Source organism: Antechinus flavipes, chromosome 1 (assembly GCF_016432865.1).
Source record: "Antechinus flavipes isolate AdamAnt ecotype Samford, QLD, Australia chromosome 1, AdamAnt_v2, whole genome shotgun sequence".
Lineage (NCBI taxonomy): Eukaryota > Metazoa > Chordata > Mammalia > Dasyuromorphia > Dasyuridae > Antechinus > Antechinus flavipes.
The window spans coordinates 718750639-718768909 of NC_067398.1; the positions used below are offsets into that span (position 1 = coordinate 718750639).

General features: G+C 54.0%; 1 protein-coding gene across 5 annotated transcripts in view; it reads right to left on the minus strand.

The window, feature by feature from the left end:
• Positions 1-18271, minus strand: part of ARVCF (ARVCF delta catenin family member) — a 283940-nt gene that overhangs the window by 94715 nt on the left and 170954 nt on the right. For 3 of the 5 annotated variants that reach the window (XM_051973222.1, XM_051973220.1, XM_051973223.1), the window contains exons 4-5: positions 18087-18188; positions 1649-1727 (exon numbers count right to left, since the gene is read on the minus strand). The gene's annotated coding sequence lies outside the window, so the exon portion shown is untranslated. The remainder of the gene's footprint in view (positions 1-1648; positions 1728-18086; positions 18189-18271) is intronic. The other 2 variants (XM_051973221.1, XM_051973225.1) reach the window with 2 other exon arrangements.

The following is an 18271-nucleotide window of genomic DNA, read 5'->3' on the forward strand; positions in this document are numbered from 1 at the left end:
GGGCCAAGTGCCCGGGGGAGGGGCCAGGTGCCCGGGGGAGGGGCCGGCTGCCCGGGGCAAAGGAGAGGTTAGGGAGGGCCCGGAGCAGCGCCGCCCGCGCCCCCGCACCCAGGGGAGCAGCTCGGTGCCCAGGGGAGGGGCCAGGTGCCCGGGGGAGGGGCCTGGTGCCCGAGGGAGGGGCCAGGTGCCCGGGGGAGGGGCCTGGTGCCCGGGGGAGCAGCTCGGAGCCTGGGGGGGGAGGGGGAGGATCGGCCAGGTGCCCGGGGGAGGGGCCCGGTGCCAGGGGGAGCAGCTTGGTACCCAGGGGAGCGGTCAGGCGCCCAGGGGAGCGGCCGGGTTCCCCGGGGGGAGTGGCCAGGTGCCGGGGGAGCGGCTCGGTGCGGGGGAGTGGCTGGGTGACCAGGGGAGGGGCCTGGTGTCCGGGGGAGCGGCCAGGTACCCGGGGAGCCGCTTGGTGCCCAGGGGAGCGGCCAGGTACCCGGGGGAGCCGCCCGGTGCCCGGGGGAGCCGCTCAGTGCCCCGGGGAGGGGCCTGGTGCCCCAGGGAGCGGCTCGGTGCGGGCTGGCGGCCTTTCCCGAAAGTGGCTCATTTTGTTCATTGATTAAATTTTAAATTGAAAGTAATTAATCCGCCCGATGGAAAAGAGGCCGCTCGGGCAGGCTCCCATCGCCCCCTTCCGGCCCTCATGGGAGCAGAGCCTCTGGGGAGCCGGCCTTGGAGCCGCTGCCTGGCACTGAACGCCCGGCCTAAAGGGGATGGACCGGCCTGGGAGAATCGGGGCTGGGCGGCCGGGTCAGAAAAGCCAGGGGAAGAGAGGAAGCGGGTTTCCTCCCGACATTATAAAACTGGGGCGGTCCTCGCGGCCCTCGGAGCCTGATTTTACAGAGGAGGAAACCAAGCTTCCGAATAATCTGCTCAAGGTCCCACGGCTACCAGAGGAAACGGACATGTGGAAAGGAGCTGGGCTGTCTCAGTGGACCGCAAGCTTAAGCTGAGTCGGCAGAATGGTTTGGCAGCTAAAAAAGTAGAGCTCTGAGCTGGCGTGGCCAGTCAGAGCCCAGAGTCCAGGCCAGAGGTGGGGAGCAGACCAGATCCGAGGGGGGGGGGAGACACATTCAGAGGAGGCTCCAGAATGGGGAGGGCACGGAAGCCCCGATGGGCCTGGGGAGGAGGACGGGAGGAGCCCCTGGGAGGCAGCCGAGTGACACAAGGACAGAGCATCAGCTTGAGACCAGAAGACCTGAGTTCGAATGCTGGGCCATTTACTAAGGCCGTGGGCGATTCATTTAGTCTGTCTCAGGTCCAATTTCTCCCTCTGTAAAATGGAACTAAAATAGGATCTCCCTTCCAGGGAGGGGCCTGAGAACAGGGGGTGTCAGAGCTGGGGGGGGGGGAGGACCTAGGACAGAGGAGGTCAGCACTCAAAAGCCCCTCGGTGGTCGTCCAGTCACTTTTCACGTGAAGACACTGGCCTGGGAGGGCAGCCGCCCCCTCACAGCCAGTGCTGACTGACCGCTGCCCGGGCACCCCCGCCCCCAAAGGCTGGCGCAGACCCCGGGCAGGTGCCCGCCCTGCAGGTGCCCGCCCCGGCGGCCGGTCGGCTGACATGCAGAGAGAAGGCATGCAGAGAGAAGGAAGCCATACCCACCTAAGAGGGAGGTGAGAGAAGACAGAGGGCTAGCCCTGGCAGACCATGGCCCGCCGGGCTACAGAGAGCAGGACAGCAGCTGGAAGGAGAGGGAGAGAGAGAAGTCAGTGCAGAGTTAGCAGAAAAAGCCCCAGGCCCGCCCCCAACCCCAGGCCCCGGGGCCCCCTCCACATCCATGGGGGCCCCATGTCAGAGGGGCCACAACTGGGGCTTGTCGGTCTTTCCCAGAATCCCCAAGGAAGCAGCGAGAAAAGAGAAGAATCCTAAGGAAATGGACTCCATTAAAGAGCCTAAAACTCTTCCCCATGCATTTAAGCCCTGCCCCTGCAACCTTGTTCACACCCTCCATTGCTTGGCCCTTTTCCAAATATGACACAGGGGCAGACTTTGGGGGGGGAGGTGTAGACGGATGGGGGAGGTGTAGACGGGATGGGGGAGGTGTAGACGGGATGGGGGAGGTCATGGTCCCGGGGAAGGCACCAGGAGACGGAGGATGGCTCCCTATACAAGGAAGGGCTTAGGGGACACCTTCAGTGTCCAGTGTAATGAGCTTTTTCCCTCTTTGGAAGAGAGCTGAGGGACGCTCTCCTGGCACCGGTAATACAGAAAGAAGTAGGGCAGAAGCCGGCCCTCGGTTATTGGTGACGCAGTGGGTGGAAACCGGAAGAGTCCGAGAAAAGTCATGGCCGTGAGCCAGGGTGTGCACCTGCTGGGGAGCCCGTGGATTTCCAGGGGTCTGGGCGGTGGAAGAGAATGGGCCCTGGAATTGGCAGGGGGCTGGCGGGCCCTGCTGGTGGGAGAGGGGCTGGCGGGCCCTGGGGCTGGCGGGGGGCTGGCGAGTCCTGCTGGTGGGAGAGGGGCTGGCGGGCTCTGCTTCAAGTCCAGACAAGGGATCCTGATGGAGAAATCCCTAAGGGTTTGGTTCTGGCAGAAAGGGCCGTAGGAACCGAATAGCTCAGAGCCCCCACTGGGCTCTACAGCGGGGAACAAGTGACAGGAGAGACGCCCAAAGCTCCGGAACCTCGACCCGTCGGCCAGCGGTGGAGCCCTGATGGCCGCGTGTGTGTCTGAATTAATGAATTTGTTAGGTCTGCATTAACTCGATTTTCTTGTACCCCCAGAGGAGTGAGCGGAGCTCTCCAGCGGGCCCGTGGCCAGGGCATTATCACCATTGTCTCCAGGCCCGGCTCCCGACTGACTGGAGAACGCCCACTTTTCCGACCTGAAAGGCGACATCCAGGACCATCACTACTTAGAGCCCTGCCCCACTGACGGTCCCCGGGGCCTTCTCCAGGGATTCCATCATTATCTATATTGTGTTCAGTCAATTTTCTGTCATGTCCGACTCCCCAATTTGGGGTTTTCTTGACAAAGATTCAGAAGTGGTTTCTTCGGCTCACTTTACAGATGAGGAAACTGAGGCAAGCAGGGTGCAGTGACTTGCCCAGAGTCACACCACTAGTAAGCGCCCGAGGCTAAATCTGAACTCATCTCTTGCCGACTCCAAGCTCTGATTATCGGTAAAAAGCACTCAGGACTCGGTCCTCCTCCACCGTCCGTCTCATCTCCTCAACCCTCTCACTGACACCACTTCCTCTCGGCTTCTCGGTCCCCTTTGCCGGACCCCCCTCCAGGACACACTCACCCAACTGCCAGTGTCCTGGACCCTCCCTCCCTTGTACCATTCACCCCCTTGTGAATTCCAGCATCAGATGGACTCTTCCACCTCCAGCCTCCCCGCTGACCAGCTCCTTTCCAGCTCCTTTCAGACTCTTAAACCAGATGTCCAGCAGCCACCCGAAAGTGGGCGTGGCCAAAACTCGACTCATCCCCCCCCCAAACCTCCGGCCTGATTATAAAATAGGAACAATAATAGCCCCTACCTCCAGGGTTATCGTGGGGATCAATGAGATCATAATTATAGCTACATGTAATCATTACAAAATGTATTCAGCACATAGTAGGCCTCTTCCCTCCCTGGGGATGATCTTGCCTTCTGGGTCCCCTCTCCCGGGGGTATTTGTGAGGAGCCTGGATAACCATTTCAGGGCTGTTTTGGGGAGGGGACAGACCAGGTGCATCCTGGGACTCCTTCCATTCCCAATAGTCCCGGCTCCCAGTGACATCTGGCTCTTTTCACCATTCTCTACCTGGAGATTAGTTGTGATTCTTTGTGTCTTGCCCCCCTGCCCCACAGCTGTGGCAGGACAGTCGAGGCGGTGTTGGGCGCGGGGTCTTCGTCCTTCCCCGACTTCCCGAGGGAGCCCTGGATCTCCCCCCTCTGCCCATCGGTGGGTCCCAAACCCGCCACGCGGCGCCAGGTGGACGTCAGGCCTAGATTCAGACCAATGGGCTGCCTCCTTTTCTGTCTCCCTTCTTTTCTTAGCTGGGATTTCACACTCTCCTCTCCCTGATGTTAACACCCCCACACCTCATATTCTGGTCTCCCTCCGGCCCCCTTCATTAACATGCTGCTCACCTCCTTCCCTCAAATGGGCCGGAAGATCTGACGTCAGCCACGAGCCGCCACCGTTCCCACGGGGGAAGCTCCTGCTCTCTGAGGAGCCGGTTTAGAAATCCAATCGCCCTCCCCCCCATCCCCGTCAATCCCCGAGCCGGGAGAGGGCCCCGAGCCTTCCCGGCCTTTCCGGCCTATCCGCCTCCAAAGCCCCGTGGCTTCGGTTTCTTTGCCCATCTTTTTATTAGGGATTGAGTGAAATTTCCCAGATCCAAACCAACCCCCAGACCTCACTCTCTACGAGATTAGCGATTTAAGGCGATTTAAACATATCAGGTCTCCTCTGGCTTTCACACGTGCAGGGGAGCTTTCGGAGAGGAGGCGAAGGAGCAGAAAGGCCGGCTCCTCGGCAGGTGGGCCAGGCCCGGGTCGCCCGCTTCCTGCTGCCTCTGCTGGGGAAAATGCTTTCCCTGCCTGGGAGGAACTGGGAGGGGGGAGGGGGGGAATAGTGGATTTCTAAGGCTCCTCCAGCTGCAGGTCCAGAAGGTCTAGAAGGGTCCGAGTCAGACTCTCGGGGTGGTCAGCTAACTCCTGCTCTAGAGCGGGGAGGGGACAGGCGTTGATTAAGCACTTCCTAAGCCAGCGACAGTATTAAGTGTTTTACAAATATTATCTCACTGGATCTTTATTAACAACCCTGCAAGGTGGGTGCTATTATTATCTTCGTTTTACAAGAGGGGAAACTGAGGAAGACAGGTAAAGAGACTTTCCCAGTGTCACATATCCCGCTGGATTTGAACCCAGATTTTCCTGATTCCAAAGCTAGCACCTTGGCATTTTCAGTTCACACTAGACACCCGATGCATTTGGGCACTGAACTAGGCCTAAGGGACACAACCCCCCCCCAAAAAAAGTCAACTAGTCCCTGCCCTCAGAGGGCTTACAGTCTACCGGCTGCCTAAAGCTTGGGTGGGCAGTCCCTCTTCCTGCCCCCTTTCTGTGCCCATTGATTTTGCTGCACACCCCCCCAGTGCTAACACCTGCACCTTTGTGTTTCATTGTGTCTACACCCGCCCCCTCCACTTCTACCTGGAGACCCTTAGCGTTTGTTCTGTTTTGCCCTTCTGCAGGACGGAGAGAAGTTCTTGGAATGGCAACTTTTTCTGCTCCTTCCCCCCTTCCCCCCACCCTTGCTCCATCGATAAGTATCGCTGATACGCCTTGATGACTCCTCAGCCCCTGATTCACTGGAGCATTTCTGCGAAAACAGCCTCTCTCAGGGCGCCCTTTGTGTCCAGGACTCGGGGCAGTATGGGAGTCCATGAGCCGCTTTTCAGAGGATTTTTTTTGGTTCCTTCATATTTTTTTTTAATTCAAGCTCTTTATTTACAAAGCATTTGCACAGGTAATTTTGCAACATTGACCCTTGCAAAGCCTTCTGGGCCAATCTTCCCCTCTTTCCCCTCCCCCTCCCCTAGCTGGCAGGGAGTCCCATACATGTTACATATGTTGAAATACATGTTAGAGCAGAGTATTTTTACATGTGTAAAATACACAAGATTACAAAGGAAGCCGATTAGTGGGAAATACGGTCGTCAACATATATACTAAAGCCCCGCCCAGGTTCGTGGGGCTGCAGTCGAGTCTGCAGGGAGGCAGATGGAGAAAGGATGGGCCAGACGACCTTGCCGGCCAAGTCCCTTTTCCACATGGCCGTGGCAGAGGCCCCCAAACCGCCGGCGGAAAGGCCGGCCCGTCTCCACCTCCTGTCCCTGCAGACCCGGCCAAAGCAGCCTCCTCGGTGTCCGGCCCGGGCCCTCAGAGAGCTCCGTTCGCTCCTTTCTGCTGGCTCCCTGAACCAGAGAGCTTTTTATTATCCAAATCACTGCGGCTGCCGCTGAGAATTAAACACGGAGGCGCTGGGGGCCGGGATGGAGAACCGTGTCGCTGTGGGCAATTAAAGCAAATTTGGATCAATTAGATCGGTGGTTGACCCGAACCTTCCTCCAACCCAGTACTGGAGTCACATCAATTGTGTTGGGGGTGGGGGGAGCTGAGGGAGGACTATTTAAAAACAACATCATTATTATCACAGCCTGAGGCCGGTTCTAAAACTGTGAGAAAATGTTCCCAGTAAATCACTATGTCTGGCCCCGGCCTCCATCCGGGAGGCTGGGGCTGAGGGAGAGCTCCCGGCCGCCCTGCTCCGAGACGACTCCCTTTCCCTACATCTGCCCACCGAGAAAGGTGCCCACCGGTGCCATCCCGTGCCATAACACAGCCCGAGCTCCAAGCATCGTGTGCCAGGGCCGGGTCATCCGGGCCGGTGGGCAAATCCTGGCTGGCGAGGAAAGGTCACCGGCGCCCAGGGCAGAGCAGATAAGTCTCTAGAACCGGCTGGGTGACGTGGGAAGATATCAGTTATTGTGGGGAAAGACAGGCCGACCACTGGCAAGGAGTCGTCACCCGGAGGGAATTGAGGCTGTCCCAAGACAAGCAGCTGCCGCTTCCTGGGTGATGGCCCGCAGTGTGGGCAGGTGAGTGGGTGGGTCTTCTGGGTCCCCGCCACCCCTGGGTGCCCGCCTAACCAGCCCCCATCACTCCTTCCCCTTCCTGCAATCTCTCAAGCTTGCTTCTGCCTGCCTGACGCCCTCTGCCCAGGGCACCTCTGATTCTGAAGGCTCACATGCCTCGTTTTGGGCGCCAGGACTGTGGGGGTAGTGGGCGGGCACACGAGAGGGGGCATAAGCTCGTGGGCGGGGGCTATCAGCACATGGAGAGCCCCACGGGGGGCACCACTCAGTGGGGCTCAGCGGGCCCATTAAGTCACCGGAGCTAAGTACGGGTCCTAAAAACAGGCCGGAAACGCCCCAGTGTCCAAAGCATCGAGCTGGAGATGGGGAAGAGGCTGCTGTCAATCTCACACTTCCCTTGGAGCAACACGCACACGGGAAGTACCTGATCTCCTCGGCAGATGCGTCAGATGACTTCTCCTAATGCCGAGAAGGTAATTGGGACTAAATATAGAAATCGCACCCAAGGAGACAGAGCTCCGGAATCTGCATCTTCCGAGCTCCGGTCCGGCTCTGACAACCCTCAGTGAAACCCTCAGGACTCCAGGCTGCGGGGGCGAACCTTCCCTGGGGACCTTTCCTAATTCCCGGCCAAGGGGTGCTGGGAAATCCCACTGGCCGGGGAGGTGCCCACCGGGGATGGGGGAGACCGATTTAACCATTAGCAGAGGCCCACGGGGATTCGAAGGTGGGCTATGGGGGAAAGGGCGTGGGTCAGGAGTCAAGGTCAGGTTCCACTTGTGGTCGAATCCTTCCCTTCCCCAAAAGCTCTTGGTTTCCTCCTCTGTCAATTGAGGGGGCAAGACTGGACGGCTTCCAAGGCCCTTTCCAACTCTAAATCCAGGATCCAAGAGATCACAGCTCCTTGAGAATTTAAAGAAGAACAATCGGGGACTAAATGGACTTGCGGAGGCCGGCACGGCCCCCTCTCCTCAGGTTTTCAGAACCGTTACTGGTAGGTGATGATGGGATCGTGAGACTGATCTACGGGAGGACGAGAGGAGGTCTCTGTGCAGACCCCAACGCCGCGGCTCCCAGGGAAACGTCTTCCTGGCCATTCCTCTGGGGAGAGGGTGCTAACGAGGTGTGAGAGTTTGACCCTGAAGCTGGGCCGGCCCGGAACGGTCCTGATGGAAGCTCTCGGAGGAAGCCAGGAGGGGAAAGGACTTCGTGGGCTCAAAGCCTAGAATCCGGCTCTCTCCGTGAGCCCTGATAACCCAGCTAGCGACAGAGGAGAGATTCGAACTCGGTTCCTCTGGCTCTGGAGCTGAAACCCCCATTTTGGGTGCTTAATTTCATAGTTAAGCCTAGAGGGGAGACCTGGGCTACAGAATCCAAACTGAGAAACGCTCCCTCCCGGAAACGGCCCCTCGCACAGACAGCAGTCACCCCAGTGCCTCCTATACCCCACTGCGGCTCAGCAGTTAGGGCCCATGGGGCGGGGGAGGCAAGGGGACACCTGGGGAGTAAGGCCCATGAGAACACGGCGGGGGCTGGGCTCCAGCAAGTCAAACCAGGAAAGGGCAGGGCTGACGCCAACCCTCTCTTCCTCCAAAGGAAAAATAGCTCTAGAAGCAATTACCTGAAACAGGGGACACAGGGCAAAGAAGCACCGGCTCTCCCAGCTGGACGGGACTAAGGAAACACCCAGGCCGGCCAAACCTTGTGCTGGGGGCGCGGCTCGCTATTAGGGGAATTCCTCACTCTGACCTCAGTCACGCCCTAGGCTGAGCAAGTCAATTCACCTCCATTTGCCTCAGTTTCCTCATCTGTAGAATAGAGACTGTAACAGCACCTGCCTCCCACGGCTGTGAAGATGAAATGAAATGTACTTATAAAGCATTCGGGGCCTAGCACATAGTAGGTACTTCAAAAATGCTCCCCTCCTCCTGGGAGCTAGAACTAAAAGGATCAATATTCTCCTTCTCTCTCTCTTTCTCTGTCTCTTTCTGTCTATCTGTCTCTCTTTTCCTGTGTCTGTCTCTGTCTGTCTCTGTCTCTCTGTCTCTGTCTCTGTCTCTCTGTCTCTGTCTCTGTCTCTCTCTCTCTCTTTCTCTCTCTCTCTGTCTCTCTGTGTCTGTCTCTCTCTAGGTCTCTCTGTCTCTTTCTCTCTATCTGTCTCTTTCTCTGTGTCTGTCTCTGTCTCTGTGTGTGTGTGTGTGTGTGTGTGTGTCTCTCTCTCTCTCTCTCTCTGTGTCTCTCTCTGTATCTGTCTCTGTTTGTCTGTCTGTCTCTCTCTCTCTCTGTGTGTCTGTGTCTATCTCTGTCTCTCTCATTCTGTCTCTATCTCTCTTCCTGTCACTCTCCCTGTCTATTTCTCTGTCTTTCCCTGTCTCTATCTCTGTCTCTGTTTCTGTCTGTCTCTCTGTCTCTCTCTCTCTCTCTGTCTCTGTCTCTCTGTTTCTTCTTTCTCTGGCTAGCTGCCTCAGTTTCCCTATCTGTCAAATGGGAATAACAACAACCTCAGCCTTACTGGGTCATTGTGAGGCTCAAAGGAAACAATATTTGTAAAGTGTTTTGTAACCTTAAAACACTATATGGGGGCAGCTAGGGGGCGCAGTGGGTGGAGCACAGACCCTAAAGTCAGGAGGACCTGAGTTCAAATCTGATCTCAGACACTTAACACTTCCTGGCTGTGCGACCCTGGGCAAGTCATTTAACCCCAAATGCCTCAGCAAAAAAAAACAAGCACAAAACCCCCACCATAGAAATGCAGCTGCAGTCGCCATTGTGGTCATCACTGTCCCTGAGAAGGTTTGGTCCAGATCTCACGCGGGCTGACGTCTGGCACACAGGAAGTCCTTGATCGATGCTTTAAGGCTCATTTTTCCCGAGGCCGCCAGGACTGGACCAAGACATCTTTAGGGGCACGCCGCCCGATCCCCAATTCTGCAGCTCACTGGAAACCGGGCCGGCCCCGAGAGGCGCAATTCTGGGGCCTCCAAGCCCCGGGGCCCCTGAGGGCTCTCTTCTCACAGGCCAGACCTGGGCAGGGGTTGGCCTGGTTCTCTCATAGGTCACGATTCACACGAGCTCCCTCCAAAATGTACGACTGTGCTAGGCCCAGGCACCCAGAGCCAAAAGCCTAACAGCCCCCGCCCCCGAAGAGCTAACGCTCTTGTTTCAAGCTATAAACATCTAGGGAAAATAATCCCAGACAATCTGGGGGTGGGGGTTGGGGGGGGGCTGGGAGTCGGGGCCGGCTTCTTGTAGGAGGCAGCCCTGGGCTGTGAACAAGGTGGGGATGCAGAGGGAGGATGTGTAAAGAATGGAGGAGAAGGGCACAGCAAGTCGAGTGCAGGGAATGGTGGCAGGTCAGCCTGGAGGAAATGTAGGGTGGGGGGAGATAGCCCAGCAGAATAACAGAAGGTGGCCAAGTCGCCTCCCAAAGAAAACTCCAGATGCACCAAGAAAACCCGCCAGACTAAATCCGGATGGGAAACCCGAGGAAAAGTCGCACTGTGAGTCATTTCCCTTGTCGGGCTAGAAATGGAGATAAACAGAGAAGGCTGAGACCCTGGGGATGGCCAGGAGATCGCCCCCTTCAGGTGACCAGGGAGAGCTGTGTCCTGCAGCAGCAGGAGGTCCCCGATCCGTACCGGGGCCCCGAGAAGGATGCTGGAACCGGGGCCCACTGGCAGCTTTGTCCCTAGCTGCCCAGTCCCAGGTCGGGTCCTGGGTGGAGCTGACCCAAGAGGGAGAGTACTCCTGATGAAGGAGTGGCCTCCAGCCCTGGGGTGGGGGGAAAGAGTGAGCCGGGAGTAAGTAAAAGCTACAGGACTGAGACCGTCTCCCATCCCACCTCCGATTCAGGCTGAAGAATCCTCAGAAATCCCAGGCCAAAGGGCAGCATCAGTCCTGCCCTTCTGAACCAGCAGCTCCTGGCAGCTGGGCCCAACTGTCAGTCCGCTCCGGCTCAGACTCAAACCTGCGTCAGGAACTCGCAAAGTTCAGATCCGGGAGCAGGGAGCAGGCTCTTGTCTTGACCCAACAGGTCTCCAGCCCGGCTTTGAGAGCCTGCACTAACACCACACTCGCGACTGCAAGAAAGCAGCAGCACGATCAGCCCAGGCCTTCCTTCCAAAGGCATGGAACCTAGCCATAAGGTCACTTCCAAAGTCAGGAAGTAAGCTGGTCCCCGTGTATGATTGGGAAATAAAAAGCTTTAATAAAATAAATTTTAAAAAACGTACTAGTCACTACCTCCATTAAACTCCTGTCACTATGCCCGGAGAAGCAACTTCAGCAGAATACAAGCTCTAGCAGGTACTACTGAGCTGGAAAGGCTTCTAGCAGAGCCCAGCAACTGTGTGTAGTAGTAGTCGTAGTAATAACAACAATAACAATAATCATCATAATAATAAACAACTTTTATTCTACTTAAAAAAAAAAAAGCTCTGTCACTATATCATTGTTGTATTTCTATGCCGTGGTAGCTCAAAATAGATCGGCTGCTATTAATTGTCCAGTGGAGAAGGGATGAAGAAGTAAATTGGAAGAATGAGCAAACACAAAAAAGAATTCCCTGATGAAAAACTATTATGGTGACGGGATGCTCAGAATATAAATCTGGAAGAGAATGACTCCAAAACATCAATAAGCAAAGCCTCAAGGAAAAATTCAAATTGGGCACAGATTCAACCAGAATTCCAGGAAGAAATGAAGCAAGAGTTTTAAAAAGCTGAGAATGTTTTATAGGTAAAATAAGAATGCTTCAGGGAAAAAAAAAACCTGGGAAATAAATGAAAACTATAAAAGAGAGAATTAAGAGTATTGATAGTTTGGAACAAGAGGTACAAACTCTTGGCTAAGCAGCAAACTCCCTAAAAATTAAAATGGATCAAATAGAAACTAATGACTTCATAAGGCAGAAAAAAAAAAGCTATTGAAACAAAATTAAAGCAAAAACAGCTACTCTGATCAAGACAAAGATCCACGGCAATTCTAAAGGACTTATGATGAAAAATGCTCTCCAACTCCAGAGAGAAAACTTTTCAATTCTAAGTGCAGATTGTAGCCTATGCTTTTCACTTTCTTTGTTTCTATGTTTTATGTTTTCTTTTGCAACAAGACTAATATGGAAATATGTTTTCTATGACTTTGGATTTATAGTTGATATCATACTGCTTGCCTATTCGGCTTATTTCCAGAGTGGTCTGGGAAGGAGAGAATTTGAAACTCAAAATTTTAAAAAATAAATATTAAAAATGTCTTTAATGTAATTGGGAATTTTTAATGGAATAAAAATACATTTCAGAAAAATCAAGTCAGAAGATAAAGAAAAAATGAAAAGAAAATGTAACCTTGTTAAAAAAAAATGATTGACCTGAAAACAGATTTCAGGAAAAAAATTTTGTTTTAAAGAATCATTACATTACCTGAATGCTATCAGAGATTAAAAAAAAAAAAAAGAGCCTAGAAATAACATTCCCAGAAAACTTAAAACTGCTCAGATCTTTTCGAGCCAGAAGGTAAAGAGGAAATAGAAAGAATCCACTGGTCACCTCCTGAAAGAAACCCCAGTGTATGTAGGTGAGAAATACAATTGTGAAGGAGGTTAGGATGAAAAAACAAGCCCCACCAATCTATCCCTCCTCTGGAAGATGTCAGACGCAGGGAAATAAGCCCGTTTCCTACCCATCCCCTCACCCCTGAGGAAAAGCTTCACGAAATAATGAAGCTTTCTGGGCCTTCCCCAAATTCCATTAAGTTGACTCCGGAAACTTGGCTGAATCAGACAAGCGGCTTCTTGGGCACAGGCCCCCAGGCGAGATTACCCAGACCTTGAACAGTGACACCAGAAGGCCGGAGAGCGGGTTTATTAGTGGCGATGCAGTATTCCGCTCGCCTATATGAGCCGACATTACGGCTCTCAGCATCAGCCGAGCGATAATGTCCCCACAGTGGAAAGCGTGATTAAATCTCTACAACCCCATAAACCGAAAACGAGGAGACCTCTCTCCCCGATGGGCAGTTTGGCCTTTTTATGTTGCACCAAGAAAACCTAAAGGCTTTTTCCTGGGCCCCGACCTCGGCCCCCGAGAACCCTCAGCGCTGATTCTCATAACATTTTTCAGGCTTTGCTCACGCCGTGACCTTGGCCCCCGAGAGCCATTGTCAGCACCTGCTGATCCTCGGAGCATTTTTTAGGCTACAGTGGAGAAAGATAAAGTCTTTCCCCAGCCCTGACCTTGGCCCCTCCTCAATGGCCATTGATACGTATCAATGACTCAGCTCAAAGGAGGCAAGGACAATGGGAGAGCCAGGAGCTCACACTGCTAGGGAGGAGTCTGAGGGGGCCGGATACCCGAGCTCTGGGCCTGCATTTTTCTTGCTCATTGAAAGTCTCTCTCTGCACTTCCACCCCCTGGGCTGACTCACCCCTTGTCTGCCTCGCAGTGCTCCCACATTCCTACCCAGTGATGCCGTGGCTCCCGTCTGGGAGCGACAGCTGGTGACCAACACTTCCCGCCCAGAATCGGCCTCCCCCTTTGTCTCTATCCACTCCCCCCCGCCCCGGTCTCTATCTCCCCCCGACCCCCGGCCTGTAGCCTCGACTCTGGTCACTCGGCCACTATCCACGAGGCACCGAACTGGACAACGAAGCCCAAAAACCGGTCCCTGTCTGCAGAGAGCTCACGTCCTATTGGAGGACAAGGTGGTAGATACAAGACAAACGGAGAAGTGCCAAACAATGGCAAGAGGGAGGCGTCCCTAACGCTTGGAAGGGGGGTCAGGCAAGACTTCCGGGGCACCGAGCTGAGCCTTGAAGGAAGCTGGGGATTCTAAGAGGCAGAGAAGGGGAAGGAAGGAAATAATCATTTGTGAAGCACCTACTATGTGCCAGGCACTGGGCTAAGTACAAATCTTACCTCATCTGGTTCTCACAAGACTGAGAGATCAGCACAGTTATTATCCCTGTTTTACAGTTGAGGTAACTGAGGCAGGTAGAGGTAGGATCTGAACTTGAGTTCTAGGCCCAGAACTCTGTCTACTGCATTATCTTGACTGCTTCTACGGTTAGAATTATGCCCCCGGGGATCTCTCCCTTCCTCTGGAGATTATCTCTGTTTCATTCTGTCTCTTGCTCGATTGTACATAATTATTTGCAGGCTGTCTCCCAATTAGACTGAGTTCTTTGAGGGCAGGGCCTGGTGTTGACCTTTCCTTGTATTTCCAGTCCTTAGCACAGTACATGGCATCTAGTAGGTGCTTAATAAATGCTTGTTGACTTGACAATCACCCACATGGACTTCTCCTTCTAGACACCCCTCCTCCCTCCATCCTTCCCTCCTCTCCTGCCAACCCTACATCAGGAAACCCGTCTTTGAGTTGGCTTCTAATTCCAGGCTGCCGGGGTGTTCCACGGAAGCTCACTCCCCCAGGGTGTCCACACCCTGTGATTTTCCTCGGGCCTCCGGCCTCCCACAAAGCTCTTCTCCTTCTGCTTTTCATCTCTCCGCTTCCCAGGAGCACGTGACCTTGGAAAGGGCGGATGACATAACTTAGAGAATGGCCATCCTCCGTTCTGGACAGTTCTGAGCCCTCCAGAGAGATGATGGACAAGCTAGGGGAAGGCCAGGGCAGGAAGACCAGATTCACCACCAAGTATTTATTAAATACCTACTGTGTACCAGACACTGTGCACAGAAGCAAGGATATAAAACTAAGAATAGCATATATACGGTGCTTTTCAAATAATAACTTCTTTTATCCTCACAATATTGGGAGGTAGGTGTCCCTATTAAGGCCATTTTACAGATAAGGAAACTAAGGTAGAGAGAAGTTAAGTGTGTCTTTGTCCGTGACTAAGGAAACTTGGCGTCATATAACTTTTCAGTTCTAAGGGCAGTTGTGAGACATGAAAAGGGCAAAGGGGAGGAGTGGAAGGGGGGCAAGGTAAGTGACTTGGCCAGAGCCCCACCAAACACCAGATTTTCCGTTTGGTGTTCAGGCCTCCAGGCGCCACGTTCTTTCCCCAGGACCGCCTAGCTGCCTTTGACCTTCCCCTCAGGAAGCTTCTGTTCCATGACTGCACACGCACCAGCTCTATCACAACGCTTGCTGACTTGGGGAGAGAGAAGGAGAAAAAATTGGAACTAAGAATTGTACAAAAATGGATGTGAAGATTATCTTTACGTGTAATTGGAGAAAATAAAATACTTTTAAGTGAAAAAAAAAAAAAGAAGCTTCCCTTCTATTTGAAAAGCAAAGTCTTCAAACTGTTGTCACGTAAAGAGTGACTGAGAGAACTGGCAACGTTGATCCTAGGGAAGGGAAGATTTGAAAGGAGGGGACAGACGCGAGCGGGGCCTTCGGATATGGGAGGGGCCGTTCCGTATCCCAAGGATTAGGGCTGTTCTGATTGGACCCAGAAGGAGAAATGGAACCAATGGGGAGAAGTTTCAGGGAAATAGATTTGGGCTATCGGGAAGAAATGGTTAATAAAGAGAATTATATAAAAATAAAGCGGGTTCTGTGAGAGTAAGGAGCTCCCCAGCATTGGAAATGTTCAAGCAGAGGCTAGATACCCTGGCTATCATGGATGCAGGAGAAGGGAGGCCTGCCGGTCAGGCCCAGTTCCTACGTCGAGTGGGTTTCATCAGTCGGTTCTCTTCCCACGGCTATAAAACTTTAGCTTCGTGAGTTTCTGCGGCTAAAAAAGTTCTCCGGTGATGGTCGGTGCCCTTGTGCTGACCCCGCCGGGCTGAACTGGGCTTAGCTTCACACCGCGGGCACTTTCGCCACCTCTGGGCCCATCTTCCACAGGTCTTCCTGTCTCACCTCCCACTCAACCCAACTCAGTGACCTCCACTGGCTCCCTATTCCCTTCAAGATCAGTGAAAACTCCTTTGATTAGTTTGGAAAAGCCTTTATTTACCACCTGGCCCCTTTCTACCTTTCCATCTTACTCCCCCCACAAACCAGTGACCACGGCCTCCGGCTGCTCCTCACCCAAGAGACTCCATCTCTCATCTACAAGCCCTCCCTGGCTGTCCCCAAAGGAAGCCTCCCAACCCTCACTCGGAGCTGGCCACCCTGTTTCAGACCATGGGGGGTGGGGTGGGGTGGGGGGTTATGCTAGAGAACGAGAAAACGGCAGCCTTATTTACCGAGCTCAGTGACCCACGGAGACAGGGAATAAGGGTCCCACAGCCCAAGCCAAACGGCGGGGAATAAGCCCCTCCTCTCCACTGGGCTCTGAGGTACTTAAAGTCAAAGGTCATCACCCCTGCCATATATTGCCTTAGGGACCCTCAGCAAGTGACAGCTTTCAGGGTCCCTAAGGAAACTCCCCCCCCAAAAAATCTGCAGAACAATCATGACCCGAATCGGGGAAGGGGGGGAGTTTCCACACTGGAGGTTCTCTAAACTAACGAAATCATGGGACCGGACCAAAAAAAAAAATGGGGGATACGGAGGTAAAAAGAAACAAAACGGAACCAAAAAATAGAACTTGCCCTCAAGAAGCTTAGACTCTACCAGAGGGAGGGACACAACACGTCAGCAGATAAGTGGGTGAATGAATGCTAATTTGCAGAAGCAACAGATAATTCGAGGAAGCTACTAATTATGAGGAAGAGGGAAGATCGCACCAGTACCGTTTCCCGTTACCTTATTCCTCGATGGGGCCGATTCTCCAGCTGACCTTGATCAGAACACAGAGAACACTGAACCAGAAGGAACTTTAGAGCTCATTTACTCCGATGCCCCGTGTTATAAATAGGGAAACTGAGGGCAAGTTAAGTCACTTGGACAGGGTCACTAGGCGCGGGCAGAGGCAAATTCTCTGACTATAAGGCACATGGACCGAGTTGCTTCTTTTTATCCAGGTCATACAGTGGAAGCGGGATTCAGACCTCGGTCCAGGAGGTTCAGGATTCTGGCCTTTTCTCCGGGTCAGTGATTTGCAGGGAAAAGACAATGGTCCATCCCCCACAAGGGAGGCTCACCATTCCCAGCGTTCATCAGCCTCTGCCGCCTTCAGAGAATTCGGTACAAAGGGTGACTGACTGTTGGGATACGGGAGCCCCTGCTGGAGGCCTAACTCAGACCTGGAGGGTGTGAGCGGACGAGGACGATACAAGGAGACTGGGGGGCCATTGGGTTCTCTGACCTCTCTCCTAGTTTATCTCATTCCCAATCCCCAGCACCTGTGTCCGCCAAGGCTGCCCCGCGGCTCCTTCAGATGCTCTGATCCGTAGCTGGGGAGGCTCTCGGGGAGCTGACCGGCCCCTTCCCAGGCGTGGTCCTTAACCAGTGACTGTGGGTCCTGGACTGGTCTCTCCCCGACCTCCCTCTTTTAGAGCCCCCAGTTCCTTCCCAGCAGAGGCTCGGGCGGCCCTTTCTACCAACCAGCGCGCCTGTGGGCGGACATCCCCCCCACGTATAGTCGGGCGCCCAACAGAACGCCGGCCTCCTGAGGGAGGCCCTGCCGCGCTTCCCGTCCCCGAGGACGCTAACCCTTAAACTAAGGGCGCGTTTAACAGAGGCTTCTTGGAATGGACAGCGCCTCCTTCTCGGCGCCATTCTTGGCACTCAGCTGGTGAAGGCCCCAGTTAAAAGGGAGTCTCTCAGTAGGTTTTAGCCTATCATGGGGCCCACCCATCAAGGGCCACCACGGCAACGTTCTCGCGAGAATGGAAGATACACTTTCATCAAGTCAGCTGATTCTGTCCCCGCCATTTTCCTCAAACACTTTAACCTGGATTCGTCTCCATTCCCCCAATGTCTCCCCGCTGACATACACGGTGAACATCTAAAACCCGAGGCCTGGTAAGGAGGGGATCCTTCCATTCCCCACCCTATACGTCTGGTCTGGCCCTCAAACCGCTGCCCCCCCCCCACCCGCACTCCCACCCCAAGCAGCAGAGGAAGCTGCCTCCACAGCCCGATGCCAGAGGAGCAGCTCCCCGAACCGGCCGGGCCAGAGAGGGCCCGTCTGCTCCTGGAGGGAGAACAGGACGTAAACCCAACAAACTAATTGTCCGGTAAGAATGAGAAAGAGAGGAACAAACTAAGTAGGCGTCTGTGGCACCTGCCAAGCACTAAGATGAAGAATAAGAAAGCCTACAATACATCGTGCAGACTTTCTGTAAATGAATTATAGGAAAATATGAGTGAGAGTCACACAAAGTAATTTTCATCGACATAAACAAATAAATGGCAATAAGACCCTGGATCTCTCAAAAAAAAAAAAAAAAAAAGAACAGGACGGACCCCGGGCGAGCATTCGCCGCCGCACTCCTGGGACCTCAGACTAACGGATTCCAGGAGCCGTTTTCCAGAGCCCGGGGCGGCCGAGGAGGGGTGAGAGTGGCCGCGGCGTCCAGGGCCCAGAGCCACAGGAAGGGAGGGCCAGGCTGGCCCGGGACCATGCGGGTAATTAAGCCGAGGCAGACAATACCTTTCCCAATTTACTTTCCCCTCCTCGGGGACGTTGGAGAATCAATGATTTCCCTCCGCTGGCCTTCAATCCAAGGAACTTCTGGCTGGGCAATAGAAGGCTCTGTCAAAGAAAAGGGAAAGGGAAAAAAAACCACATTCAGTCAGGAAAAGGGAAGCAGACATGTTTACTTAAGAGAAGAAATC